The sequence below is a fragment of the Aotus nancymaae genome, unplaced genomic scaffold, assembly GCF_030222135.1.
Source record: "Aotus nancymaae isolate 86718 unplaced genomic scaffold, 86718_ANA_hifiasm-v0.15.2.pri h1tg000087l, whole genome shotgun sequence".
Lineage (NCBI taxonomy): Eukaryota > Metazoa > Chordata > Mammalia > Primates > Aotidae > Aotus > Aotus nancymaae.
This window is the reverse complement of record NW_026988502.1, coordinates 573,758-586,772: the sequence shown is the minus strand read 5'-3', so window position 1 is coordinate 586,772 and position 13,015 is coordinate 573,758. Positions and strand designations below refer to the sequence as shown.

At 54.9% G+C, this 13,015-nt stretch overlaps 1 non-coding gene and 1 pseudogene across 1 annotated transcript; both read left to right on the top strand.

The window, feature by feature from the left end:
• The first annotated feature begins 208 nt into the window (after nt 1-208).
• LOC135271611 (U7 small nuclear RNA) lies at nt 209-271 on the top strand. Its single transcript, XR_010339729.1, has one exon. It is a non-coding gene; the product is annotated as a U7 small nuclear RNA (small nuclear RNA).
• Nucleotides 272-2,043: 1,772 nt separating this feature from the next.
• Nucleotides 2,044-10,032, top strand: LOC135271601 (NUT family member 2G-like; annotated as a pseudogene).
• Nucleotides 10,033-13,015: the final 2,983 nt, after the last annotated feature.

Here is a 13,015-nt window from a genome sequence, read left to right as displayed (position 1 = left end):
GCCTGGCCAACATGGTGAAACCCCGTCTCTACTAAAAGTAGGAAAATTAGCCAGGCGTGGTGGCGGGCACCTGTAGACCCTGCTACTCGGGAGGCTGAGGCAGGAGAATGCCTTGAACCAGGGAGGCGGAGGTTGCAGTGAGCCGAGATTGCACCACTGCACTCCAGCCTGGGGGACAGAGTGAGATTCTGTCTCAAAATAAAATAAAAAGTGTTACAGCTCTTTTAGAATTTGTCTAGCAGCCTTTCCGTTTTTTTGCCGGAAAGCCCCTAAAAAATTTATTTAAAAAAAAATAATAAAATAAAAAAATAAAATTAAATAAGGCCAGGCATGGTAGCGCACACCTGTAATCCCAGCATTTTGTGATGCCAAGGTAGGCAGATCACCTGAGGTCGGGAGTTCAAGACCGACCTAACCAACATGGAGAAACCCGTCCCTATAAAATAAAATAAAATTAAATTAAATTAAAATAAATCAGGCTCTAAGCTACTTCTCTGATGGGAGAGCTCTGCTTTCAACAGTTAGGAGGAAGATGGCTTCTGTAGCCACATTTGAGTCTCGATATTGTCCCATCAGCAGGAAAATTGCCATTCTGTTCCTACTTTTTTTTTTCTTTCTTTCTTTCTTTCTTTTAGAGATGCAGTCTTGCTCTGTTGCCCAGGCTGGAGTGCAGTGGCGCAATCACAGCTCACTGCAACCTCTGCCTTCAGGTTCAGGCGATTCTCCTGCCTCAGCTTCCCAAGTAGCTAGGATTACAGGCACACGCAACCACGCCCAGCTAATTTTTGTATGTTTGGTAGAAAGAGCTTTCACCATGTTGGCCAGGCTGGTCTTCAACTTCCGACATCAGGTGATCCACCCATCTTGGCCTCCCATTGTGTTGGGATTACAGGCGTGAGCCACTGTGCTTGGTATTATGTAAGATTTTTAAGGACTAAATTAGCCTGTTGACAGTTTCAGATCTGAGGAATGTTCCAGATGGACCTGGGGTCTCCTCTCAGAAATGGGACCCAGAGGGGCAGGGCATAGTGGCTCACGCCTGTAATCCCAGCACTTTCAGAGGCCAAGGCCTGAGGTTAGGAGTTCAAGACCAGCCTGGCCAACATGGTGAAACTTCGTCTCTACTAAAACTACAAAATGTAGCCGGGCATCGTGGCACATGCCTGCGATCCCAGCTTCTTGGGAGGCTGAGGGAGGAGAATCATTTGAAGCCGGAAGGCGGAGGTTGCAGTGAGCTGAGATCGCGTCACCGCTTTCCAGCCTGGCTGACAGAGGGAGACCCTGTCTCCAAAAAAAAAAAAAAAAAAGAAATGGGATGTGGAGGAAGGGAAGGAGCCCCCATCTCCTAGAGAAGAGGCTCACCTCAGCAGACTTCAAACTGCAAACCCACCTTGGGCCCCAAACACAGGGGGAGTTAGGAATTGGTGCTCTTAGCTGGGTGCAGGTGCTCACGCCTGTAATGCCAGCACTTTGGGAGGTCGAGGCGGGTGGATCACGAGGTCAAGATATGGAGGCCGTCCCGGTCAACATGGTGAAACCCTGTCTCTACTAAAAATACAAAAAGAAAATTAGCTGGACATGGTGGCGCGTGCCTGTAATCCCAGCTACTCAGGAGGCTGAGGCAGGAGAATTGCCTGAACCCAGGAGGCAGAGGTTGCAGTGAGCCGAGATCGTGCCATTGCACTTCAGCCTGGGTAACAAGAGCGAAACTCCGTCCCAAGGGAAAAAAAAAAAAAAAGTTGCCTGAAGAGGTGCACACAGTCTGCGCTGCTGCCCTCCAGCTGGAAGGGAATCTCAGTTCTTTCCTATTGGCTGGAGCCCTTCACAGAATGTCCCCCACCCCTTCCAGTACCTGCTGCACTGCCCCTCCCCCTCTGCAGAATGTCTGGGGTCCTAAGTTCTAAACTGCTTTACTTTCAAATTTTACCGGACCTACCTGACTCAGGAGAATCTGTTGAGGCAGGTCACTCTCTGGGTCCTGCTCTTGACTTTTCTCATCGTGGAAACTGTCAGACAGCGGTGATCAGCACCCAGCCTGAGGGGATGGCTTCAAATGGAGGTGAGTCTGTAGGGACAGGGGCATTATCCAAGTCTCTGTCACGTTTCAAATCCTTGGGAATTCAAATTTGACACCGCCCCAGGGACAGCTGATAGGGCTAGTGTCGAGGACGGAGGGAGCACTGGATGTCCCCAGAGACATCACACCTGGAGAGGGCCATGGCACCCTGAGTCTGTGGTTAGGGAGGACGGCTCCTTGGAGGTGGACCAAGATGCCTGGGGGAATACACCGTGTAGGGGAAAGGATGGAGTGGATGTACTGATTCTTTCTAGAGGGGGACGGGTCACGTCACCGTGTGTTTGTAGGGAGTGGTGGGATCGTGTTGTGCCGGTGGCCCAATGAAGATGGCGGGCAAGCCTGAGCCCTGCGTTATGTCTTTGGGCAGCTGGACGGTGCCCTTCCATAGTGTTCAGAGGGATTTGGACTGGACTTTTCTAGATCTTAGGGAGGAGTGAGGAGAAGTCGTCTCAGCCAGAGACGACTGTTGGGTGTGATGGCTGGGACAGAGCATGCAGTGACAGCCTCTGGGTGGGCGAGCCTGGGGCTACTGTAACTGCCGCAGCCTCTCAGCTCGCTCCCCAGAGGTGGCTTCTCAGTCAGTTCAGGTACCTGTTGGCTTTAACAGGGGTGGGGGCAGTGGGGAAGTTCAGGCAACACGGCCTGGGCTTCCCAGGTTGTTCTGAATTGTTCGTCCTTTTGTGGAAGCGCAGGTCTTCAGACCCACTTCCTCTTGTCTGCTAGCTCACGGCCTGTCCTCTGCACTTTGTGTTTCTGTGGAGATCAACAATTTGCCTCTATTCCATGTCTACTACCTCATGAACAGGGGACAGGTGTGGACTCTTGCTGGTTCTCAGTGGAAAGGTCTGGAAAGACTGTTTTCCTTTTCAGTAGAGGAAGGAGAGTAGAACACAAATAGGAAGATGGTCCTCTTATTATTATTATTATTCAAGTTAGGATGTGTGTCCTGACTGATGAGGTGCATGTGCTGTATCCCTATTCCCCTTGACTGGAGACTGCATGAAGTCCTAGCGAACAGGGATGAGCTCCAGACAACTTTGCCACACCTGGCCTGTGGCCCAAGAACCTCTGGTTCTTGGTTGGTCACTCTATTCAGTTATTGGGAGCTCAAAGGAAAAGGACCAGAGATGGGCTCGTTGTCCCACGACCTACCGTAACATGACCAGCAGCTGTGAAAATCTCCAGACACCCCCCCTCCCCCCCGACAGCCCCACTGCTCACCGCTTGCTGGCTGTGCTCTAATCGTGTGCCGCTCTTGCTGGCTGTGCAATGACAGTATCTCAGGGAACTCCACCACTGCTTCTCAGACCTGCTCCCTGGCAACGGAGCTTCCTGAGTGGCAGCCAGGACCACCGAGCACTGAGGAAAGTGTCGCCTGACTCTGACCCATGTTTAGCACTTGCTGGGCATGGTGCCAGAACAATCACTTGCACACTGGGTGTGATGCGTATGGGTTCTCTTCAGGGCTCACAGGGTGCTGGCTTGGGAGAGATTTCCATCCAGTGGTTTTCTTTCATTGTTTCTTTTTCAAGATGGAGTCTTGCTCTGTCACACAGGCTAGAATGCAGTGGTGCAATCTGGGTTAACTGCCAGGCTCTCTAGTGAAGGGACCCTCCTACGGAGGAACAGAGCATGCGATGCACAATCAGGGACACTTGCAAGCTGCAGTTTCCCTGTCACATGCCCTCAGTTGTACGACACCCCTCTGATTCCCCAGTGACTAGGGCAGACCTGGAGACCCCAGCTCATTCACCTCTTTCCTTCATCTCCACAGCATGCCCAGAGCTGGAACCGGGTGTCACCAAGAACTCTGGCGCCTCCATGCCAGTGTTCACGGCTCTGTCCTTTGCCACACCTGCTCCTGGCCCAGCAGATGGGCCGCAACTCGTGACGGCAGTGGTTCCTCCAGGCGGCCCTCCGGTGCTGTCTGCCTTCCCCAGGACCCCTCTGGTGGCAGGACAGGATGGCCAAGGCCTCAATTGGGCCCGGGCTTCCAACGTCCTTGTCCAGATGAAGACAGAAGTGGGGCCTGTGAAGGCCCCTCAGGCACAGACCTTGGTCCTACCTCAGGCTCCCCTCGTCTGGCAGGCTCCAGGTGCCATCTGTGAGGGAGTGGCATGTCCACTTCCCTCACCCCTGGCAGCTGTCCCTGTGGTGCCCGCTATGGCTGTCCACATCATTGGGGGCACCCAGGCCTGTGACGGAGGCTGGTCCCAGGGCCTTCCTCCTCCAGCACCACCACCTGCTCCCCAGCTGGGCCCCATCATGGCTCCAGGGAATGCTCATCCATGGTCACAAGGGGTTCATGGAGAGGGCAGCCTGGCTCCCTCCCAGGCGAAGGCCCCGCCAGACAACTCCTGCAACCCCCAGAGCGTGTATGAGAACTTCCGACTCTGGCAGCACTACAAGCCCCTGGCCCGGAGGCACCTTCCCCAGAGTCCGAACACGGAAGCGCTTTCCTGTTTCTTCATGTGAGTGTCCTCGGGGCACCGGAGCTCACCCTGAAGCTCACCCATAAAGAGGCTGCTGGATGGACGGAAGGTCACGCTGTTCAGGGGAGCTTGCAGGGTAGTCTTGAAGGCGACAGGTTGAGCTATGGAAGGGCACATTTTCGGCAAAATTCATCTGGCTGCCGCTCAGGACAGACTCTCAGGGGCCTCATCTCACCTGCCCCTCACTGTCCCGTGAGTCCAGCCAATCCTTACTGGGCAGGTATTTGCAGCTTTGCCCTCGATCCCTTCTAGAAAAAGGGACGACGTTCCTTCATTCAGAGGATGGTGAAGAGGTGACTTGAGCTCACACATGAGGCACACAGCACAGTGCCCGGCACATGCTGGGACACGTTACATGATAACTGTTAATGATTACTGTCCCTACTGCTATCGTTATCAGGACTAGGCTATCTAGGACAGTGTTCCCCAAAGCCACGGGCTCCAGTGATGGCTCTGAGGGCATCACGAGCCCAGCAGCCCAGGGCCACGGACTGTGGTGACTGAGGCAGCAATGCCAGCATCTGAGAGTTTGTCGATTCAGTCCCAGTTCTGCCTCTCTCCATCCTGCGGTGCCTCCGTGATCCTGTGTCCCCCGCTGATGAGCAAACCCGTACTCCACGGGAGCTTGAGCACATCCACCAGGCAACACACTAGCCACTCCCCTAGGCAAGTCCCCTGCCCAGGGTGTAGGTGTAAGGAGGCCCCATCTTTGTCCCAAAAAATCTTGCTGCCCCTGCATCCTGGAACTGGTTGCATTCTCCCTTGGAGCTGAGTCCCAGTGCACTGGGGACCCTGATTCGTGGAGTAGAGTTGCCCCAGGCTCACAGGCTTGGCGTGGAGTGGGCTTCAATGCCGTTCTGCTTTAGTTCTGCTTTCTACTCGTCTCCAGGACTCTGAGGCTGCATCCCCAGGGGCTGCCTTGCTCCAGAGTCTCCAGAAAGCTGGTTAAATGCTCAGTCCTGGGGCCTTGGAACCTGCATGTTAACCCTCGCTCCCCGGTCATTCTGTGTGTGCGCTGTCTCAGTCAGCTCGGGCTCCGCCATTACTAATCCTATAGACTGGGTGCTTTATCAGGACACACTCACGTCTCCCAGTTCCAGAGATCGGAAGTACCAGATCAAAGCAACAGCATATTGGTGTCCTGGGTGGAGAGGGCTGCCTCTGGCTGTGTCCTCTTGCGGGTGAGAGGGAGAGCCCTGGTGTCTCCTACTGCCCTTATCGGGGCTCGGATGCCATGATGGGAACTCACCCTCATGACCTGCTCTAACCCTGATTAACTCCAAGAACTGACACACCACGGACGGATTAGGGCTTCAGCACAGGAATGCCGGGGACACTCAAGTTCCACACATAGTACTGAGTTCATTTGTCAACACTGTAACACTGAGGACTCGAGGGGCAGTTGGAGAGACCAGCCGGTGGCTTGTGTTGATGACTGATCTTGGGGGCATATCCTGCCCACGTGGGGGAGAACAGGACAGGGACAGATGGCAGGACATGTGTGGGGGGGACAGGGGCCGGGTGTTGGGACCAGTGGGCTTGGGACGGAGGGTGGGCTTATGGACTGGGACTGACTGCACTGCCTTACAGCCCAGTTCTCAGATCCCTGGCCCGGCGGAAGCCCACCATGATCCTGGAGGAGGGACTGTGGCGAGCCGTGCAGGAATGGCAGCACACGAGCACGTTTGACCGGATGATCTTCTACTAGATGGCGGGAAAGTGAGTCTGGGGTGCAGGGGCAGAGCCCACATGGCAGGGTGACAGAGGGTGACAGAAGCCGGATGGCCATGGTGGCTTCTCAGTGTGGAGCATGAGGAGGGTGAGGACAAACGAAGGCCCTCCTGGGCCCCTGACTCCCTCAGGAAGCTGCTCCTCCCTCCTGGAGTGCTCTGGGGTCTCTATCCGGCCCTGGTGGGAAGCCACGCCCTGCTTGGCCTCGGGCCAACCCCTGCCAGACACTAAGGGTCAGGGACGGAGGAGCCAGCATCACAGCCCAAAGGAGATCACTGCCAGCTGTGAGGATGGGGAGAAGGGGCGCTGGGGACTATAGACAGAGCGGGGTGCACTCTCTTCACAGCAGTGGCCAGAAGTCGGTTTTCGCCCATCCCAGCCTGGCCAGGATTGGAGAAACCTGCGCTGGGTCAGGGGAGACCTGCGTCCAGGACACCATGAGACCCATCTCTGGCCTGCCCGCCTTTGCTCCTCGTAGTCCCTTCCCTTAAGACAGAAAGATGGCAGCCTCAGGGGAAAGGGGCCCTGTCTTTTGCACCCAGCTTTTGCTTCCTCCCGACCGGGGTCTCCCACGCTTCATCTTCCTGGGTTATCCTTCAGGGACCCACAGTCCCAACCTCAGGACTCATGCAACTGGGCAACATCATGGACGCCTTCTGCCATAAACCCCACCCCTGGTGCCCTCCTGGGCCTCGTGGCCCTGACTTAAGTCAGAAAGCCCTGTTGATGCCATGGGCTCTGCAGGGGCCGGGTGAGGGAGGGAGAGCCCAGAACTCTGGGAGTAGTTCCCTCTGGGACTGGGGGATGGGCCCCAAGGAGGGCCTGGACAGCCTGCCTGAGGCATGCCTTCCCATCCCTGCCATCGGCTGCTGCCTGGTCCTGGGGGCAGAGGGCCTGGACCCTCTCAGGATGGCCTACACCTTCTTCACCCCAGGTTCCTGGAGTTTGAGGCTGAGGAGGAGATGCAGATTCAGAAGTCGCAGTGGATGAAGGGGCCCCAGTGCCTGCCTCCTCCAGCCCTGCCGAGGCTTGAACCTCAGGGACCGTCGGCCCCTGAGGTGGTCAAGCAGCCAGGTATGGCTTCCCACATTCCCACAGGAGCCACGGCAAAGTCCAGAGGGGCCGAGGGAGGCCACTGTCCCCACACCCCATGCCTCCCTTCAAGAGAGGGATTTGTTCCTTCCAACAAGACAGCTCAGGGGAGCTGGGGGGCTGGGCGGCCCGTGCTCATCAAGTGGGTATTCACCTGGTCAGGTTTCCTAGCTACTCTCTCCCCTCGCCATTCCAAAACTCAACAATCTGCCCAGGAAGCAGGGATGAGCGGGTGGAGTACTCAGCATATATCAGTGACTCCAAGCTTCCTCCAAAAGGATGCTGTCTCACATGTGCCCCTCCTGTGGCGTCTCTTCCAGGGGCGCTGTGGTTTAGGTGGTCCTGACCCAGCTGGGACCCACTTCAGCTCCCTGAGCCCTGCCCTCCCCTGTGTGATGCAGGCAGGAGGAGCAGCCCTCACCACGCCCATCCTCCTCCCTCCCTGCCTCAGTGTACCTTCCCAGCAAGGCCGGCCCCAAGGCCCCACCTGCCTGCCTGCCACCACCCAGGCCCCAGCGGCCAGCGGAGACCAAGGCCCACCTGACATCACCCAGGCCGCAGCAGCCAGCGGAGACCAAGGCCCCCGAGGAGATCCCCCCTGAAGTGGTGCAGGAGTATGTGGACATCGTACAGGAGCTGCTGGGGCCTCCCGTTGGGGCCATGGGGGAGCTCAACGGAGAATGGGAAGAGGGCGAAGTGGAGCAGGAAGGGGACGGGATGCTTCTAGACCCAGGTGTCCTGAGCTACGCTGACAATCTGTGTTCCCAGAAAGACTTCATCACCAAGGTGGGCTAGCCTCAAGTGCTGGAGTCTGCAGAATTCGAGGGGGTGGCACTCACAGGTCCTTGGAATTAAGCTCTGTTCCTTAGCTCCTCCGCAGTAGATGGCTGTGTGTGTTGCCATCGATTTGACTGTCTGCGTATGTGATTGTGTCTGTGTCTTTGTGTCTGTGATCGGTTACTCTGTGTCTGTGTGGGCGTGAGTGTGGAGTGTGGAAATTACTTGTGTCCATTTTCCTGTGCCATATGTGGGTCTCTTTGTGTGTCTGTGTGTGGTTTGTGTGTCTCTGTCTGCATGTGTGTACGCTACCAGGTCTATGGTCTGTGTGTGTAGCTGTGGTCGCCATGATATGAGACAGCTCCAGAAGGGTGGGGACGGGGCGCTCACTGCTTTCTGCATCTCCTCCAGGTGTCCTTGGCTCCAGGTTACTCCCTGCCCGGGAAGCTCACACCGTCTCCCTTCTGTTTCCAGGTGGAGGCCGTCATTCACCCCCGATTCCTGGAAGAATTGCTTTCCCCAGATCCACACATGGATTTCTTGGCCCTAAGCCAGGAGCTGGAGCAGGAGGAAGGACTCACCCTTGCCCAGGTAGAGCAGGGAGGGAGGGGAACCCAGGTACCCTGGGGGCAGGAGGGACCCGGCACATAAGCCCCACCTGATTGTCCACCCCACCCTGCGGGGGATGCTCGGCTTCTTGGGGAGCCACTCCGAGGCGGGGAGGTGCGGGTTCAGATGGAGTAGGATGGAGAGGAGCCAGGGAGGGGAGTCAGGATGCAAACTGCAGTGAGGCCCAGCGGGATGCCCAGCGGAGCCACACCCTCTGTCTTTGACAGGAAGCCCAGCTGCCTCAGGCTTCCCTGCCTGCCACCCAAGCGCCTTGGTCTTCACCACCCTGGGCCCTGTTCACACTTGAGGCAGAGCCAGTAAGTGCCCCCTTTACTCCCGCAGGTAGCAGAGAAGCACCTCCTATCCTTGAAGGAGGAACGGTGTGAGAGGGCAGTCCCTAGTCATGGCACCACCCAGCTGGACTCAATCTCTTCTAAGTCTGCAGCGGGCCAAGGAGCAGAGAGAGATGTGCCTGGCCTGCCCACCCCAGACGGCTGCCCGGGACGCTCAGAGACAAGGCAGTGTGTGCACTGGGATGGCCAGGTCCAAAAACCCTGTTGTGCTTTTGGAGAGGCTGGATTCTCACAGGCCGAGGGCTGCCCTGCCAAACTCTCCTTCCCAGGATCACAGACCCACCCCCCAGAGGGCTTCCCGGGACCCTCAGGGACGAGGCAGGGTGCGCACTGGGATGGTCAGGTCCATAAACCCTGTTGTGGTTTTGGAGAGACTGGATTCCCGCTGGCTGAGGGCTGCCCGGCCAGACTCTCCTCCCCAGGACCATAGACCCACCTGCCCAGGTGTGGGGACCAAGGACACCTGGGGTCTCCCTGGAGCCTCTGCTGTCAGGAGTCACGCAGGCTGTCTAAGGGGTCAAGTGAGGAGGAGAGGGAAATCCCTGGCATAGTTTCTGCCGTGGGTACCAACTACAGGCTGTGGCCCTGGAAGCTGTCCCAGAGCCCTGTCCCTGCCTCGGGCCTTCTCAGCCTAGAAGGGCGGGAACCCCAGGGAGCTCTTCAGTCCCAATCTGTAAAGAGAAGAGACCTCAGCCCAGCACCCGCTCCTGCCACCAAGTCCAAGAAGCGAGCTCTCTTCAGAGGCCCATCCCCTGTTCAGATGCCCCACCTAAGGCCTGGGCTCAGAGTCTCTGGGGCGCAGTCCCTGGCTTGGGGGCTGGGTGGCCCCTCGCAGTCTAAAAAGAGAAAGGGTGACCCCTTCTTCTCTAAGAGGAAGAAAATGCAGCATTGTAGTCAGTAGAGGGACAGGGCAGGCTCTCTGGTGCCAATCCCCAAGGGTGGGGCTCTCAACTCTCGGACCCTCAGGCCATCAGGTGCCTCAAAGCAAAGACTTCTCCCCCAGTGCTGATCTTGCTGGGCCTTAGCTTGATGGGGGAGGGTGGGGGAAGGAAGGGGCAGGAGGGAGGGGAGGGAGAGGGTGGCTCAACCGGAAGGGAGGGCCTAGGGGTAGGGGGCGGGGAGCAAAACCTTGGAGGGCTCATGTGTAAATCTGAATAAACACAGTTGTGTTGGAAATGCTCTCCGGGCTGCTGCCTCTGTCCTCAGGGCTGTGCTGCTCAGTGGAGGGGGTCTGTGAGGGAGTACAGAGGGCCTGGGAGATGCCAGGCACTGGGTACCCACGGGGGCCAGCCCCACGCCTTCCTCCAGGTGTAGGCTGCCCCTTCAGATGCTCCAGGAACTGACGGATGCTGAGGAGACCCTGATCCCTCCCACCAACCACTCACAAGGCCCTGACTGCTTTAGTTATCAGCATCCCTGGAAAATCCTGGGATGTTGAGAGCTGGCTGGCTCTTGTTCTGCCCCGTGGGAGCTGAGGAGAAGGCAGCTGCCCGCAACATGGACACGGGGAGAGGCGGTCACTCTTGCTTAACCCTCATCAGGAAGAGCTCAGGCCCTGGGCCGAGGGGAGATGTCGAGGCATCCGTCCACACAGGTGTGTTTGGGATACGACGGTGTGTGGGGAGCAGGGGAAGTCCTTCTGCTGGTTTCTGGTCAGGAAAGAATCTTGTCCAACTGGCGGAAGCAGATGCTCCTTGCTGCGGCTGTCACAGGGACTGGCCTCGGGGCACACGGGGTCCTGCATGGAGGCCCCCACACCTATGATTCCCTTCCCATATGATGACGGAACTCTTGTGTGGAACTGATGCAGACACAGATTTGAACCCAAGAGGTGGATGTTGCAGTGAGCCGGGATAGCACCATTGTACTCAAGCCTGGGCAACAACGGCAAAACTCCACCTCAAAAATAAAAATAAAAATAAATTAGCTGGGCTAATCCCAGCTGCTGAGGCAGGATAATCACTTGAACCTGGGAGGCAGAGGTTGCAGTGAGCCCAGATGGCGCCATTGCACTCCAGCCTGGGCGGCAAGAGCAAAACTCCTACCAAAAAAAAAAAAAAAAAGAAAAAAATAATGATCCAGGCATAGTGGCATGCTCCTGTAGTCCCAGCTACTTGGGAGGCTGAGGCAGGAGAATTGCTTGAAACCAGGAGACGCCCACCATCTCACCCAGCTAATTTTTCGCCATTATTTGTAAACATGGGGTTTCACTACGTTGGCCGGGCTGGTCTCAAACTCCCGATCTCGGGTAATCCACCCGCTTCAGCCTCCCAAAGTGCTGGGATTACAGGCGTGAGCCACCATGCTCCATCCATCTCTTTCAATAAGCTTCTGCACAGCAAAGGAAACAAACGACAGAGCAAAGAGACAACCTGCTGAATGGGAAACGACGTGTGCAAACTGTTCACGACAAAGGACTAAAATCCAGAATACGTAACGAGCTCAAATAACCAACGATGAAAAACAACAAATAATCCCACTAAAAAACGGGCAAAGGACATCAAAAAACATACAAATGGCCAACTGATATATGAAAAAATGATCACATCAGTAATCACCAGGTAAGTGCCAATCAAAACTACAACGAGATACCTACCACCTCACCACAGCTAGGATAACTATTCTTAAAAATACAAACAGCGGATGCTGACATGATGCGGAGGAAAGGGAACTCTTACACACTGAGGCGGGACTGGAAATTAGTAACGTCGTTATGAAAACCAGTATGGAGATTTCTCAAAATACTAAAAACAAAACCACTACTTGATCCAGCCATCCCACTACTGGCTATTTAACCAACATAAAAGAAATCGGTATATCAAATCAGTATACACTCACATGTTTATCACAGCGCTATTGACAACAGCAAAGATATGGAATCGACCCAAGTATCCAACAATGAGCAGACAAGGAAAGCGTGGCATATATACACGATGGAACGCTATTCAGCCAGAAAAAACCATGAAATCACCTTGTTTGCAGCAACATGGATGAAGCTGCAGGTCATTATGTTAAGTGAAATAAGCCAGGCCAGCCATAGGAAGAAAAACATCACACATTCTCACAAACATGTGGGAGCTAAAAACAACAACGACAACAAAAAAAAAGTTGACCTCATGGAAACAAAGAATACAATGACAGGTATCAGAGGCTGGGAAGGGATGGGGGTGAGGAAGAGAGGTTGGTTAACGGGTACAAACATACAGTTAGAAACAGTAAGTTCTAACGTTCTATAGCAGAGTACGGTCACCATAGTTAGCTCAGGCTTGGAGTGCAATGGTGCGACGTATTTGCAATATGTTAGCAAATACGTATTGTATATTTCAAAGTAGCTAAAAGAGAAGGCTAGAATTGTTACCAGCACACAGAGATGATAAATCTCGGCCAGGCACGGTAGCTCACGCCTGTAATCCCAGCACTTTGGGAAACTGAGGCAGGTGGATCACGAGGTCAGGAGTTCAAGATCAGCCTGGCCAAGTTGGGTGAAACACTGTCTCCACTAAAAATACAAAAATTAGCTGGGCATGTTGGCAGGCGACTATGGCTGTTTCAGGAAACATCCATTTACACTGTTTCCTGGATTGCAGGCGTAAAAACATGACTGAAGACATATACCGGCCCTACTGCCTGGACAATTCATAACCGTCGTAACACTTACCATCTCGCTACTCAGAAGATTATATAGAAGTTGTATTTTTCATGAGACTCTATGACCTACTACCCCTAACTCTGACATACACATATTGTACAACCTTAACATATAATTATCAAATGTGATAACCAACGTTCTGTAAATTACCAGCTATTACCAAATTTTGGTGTTTGCCTGTTAACCAAGCTGAGGAGGGAAGGGGGAGGTTGGAAGAAGCCTCATTTCACCTGCC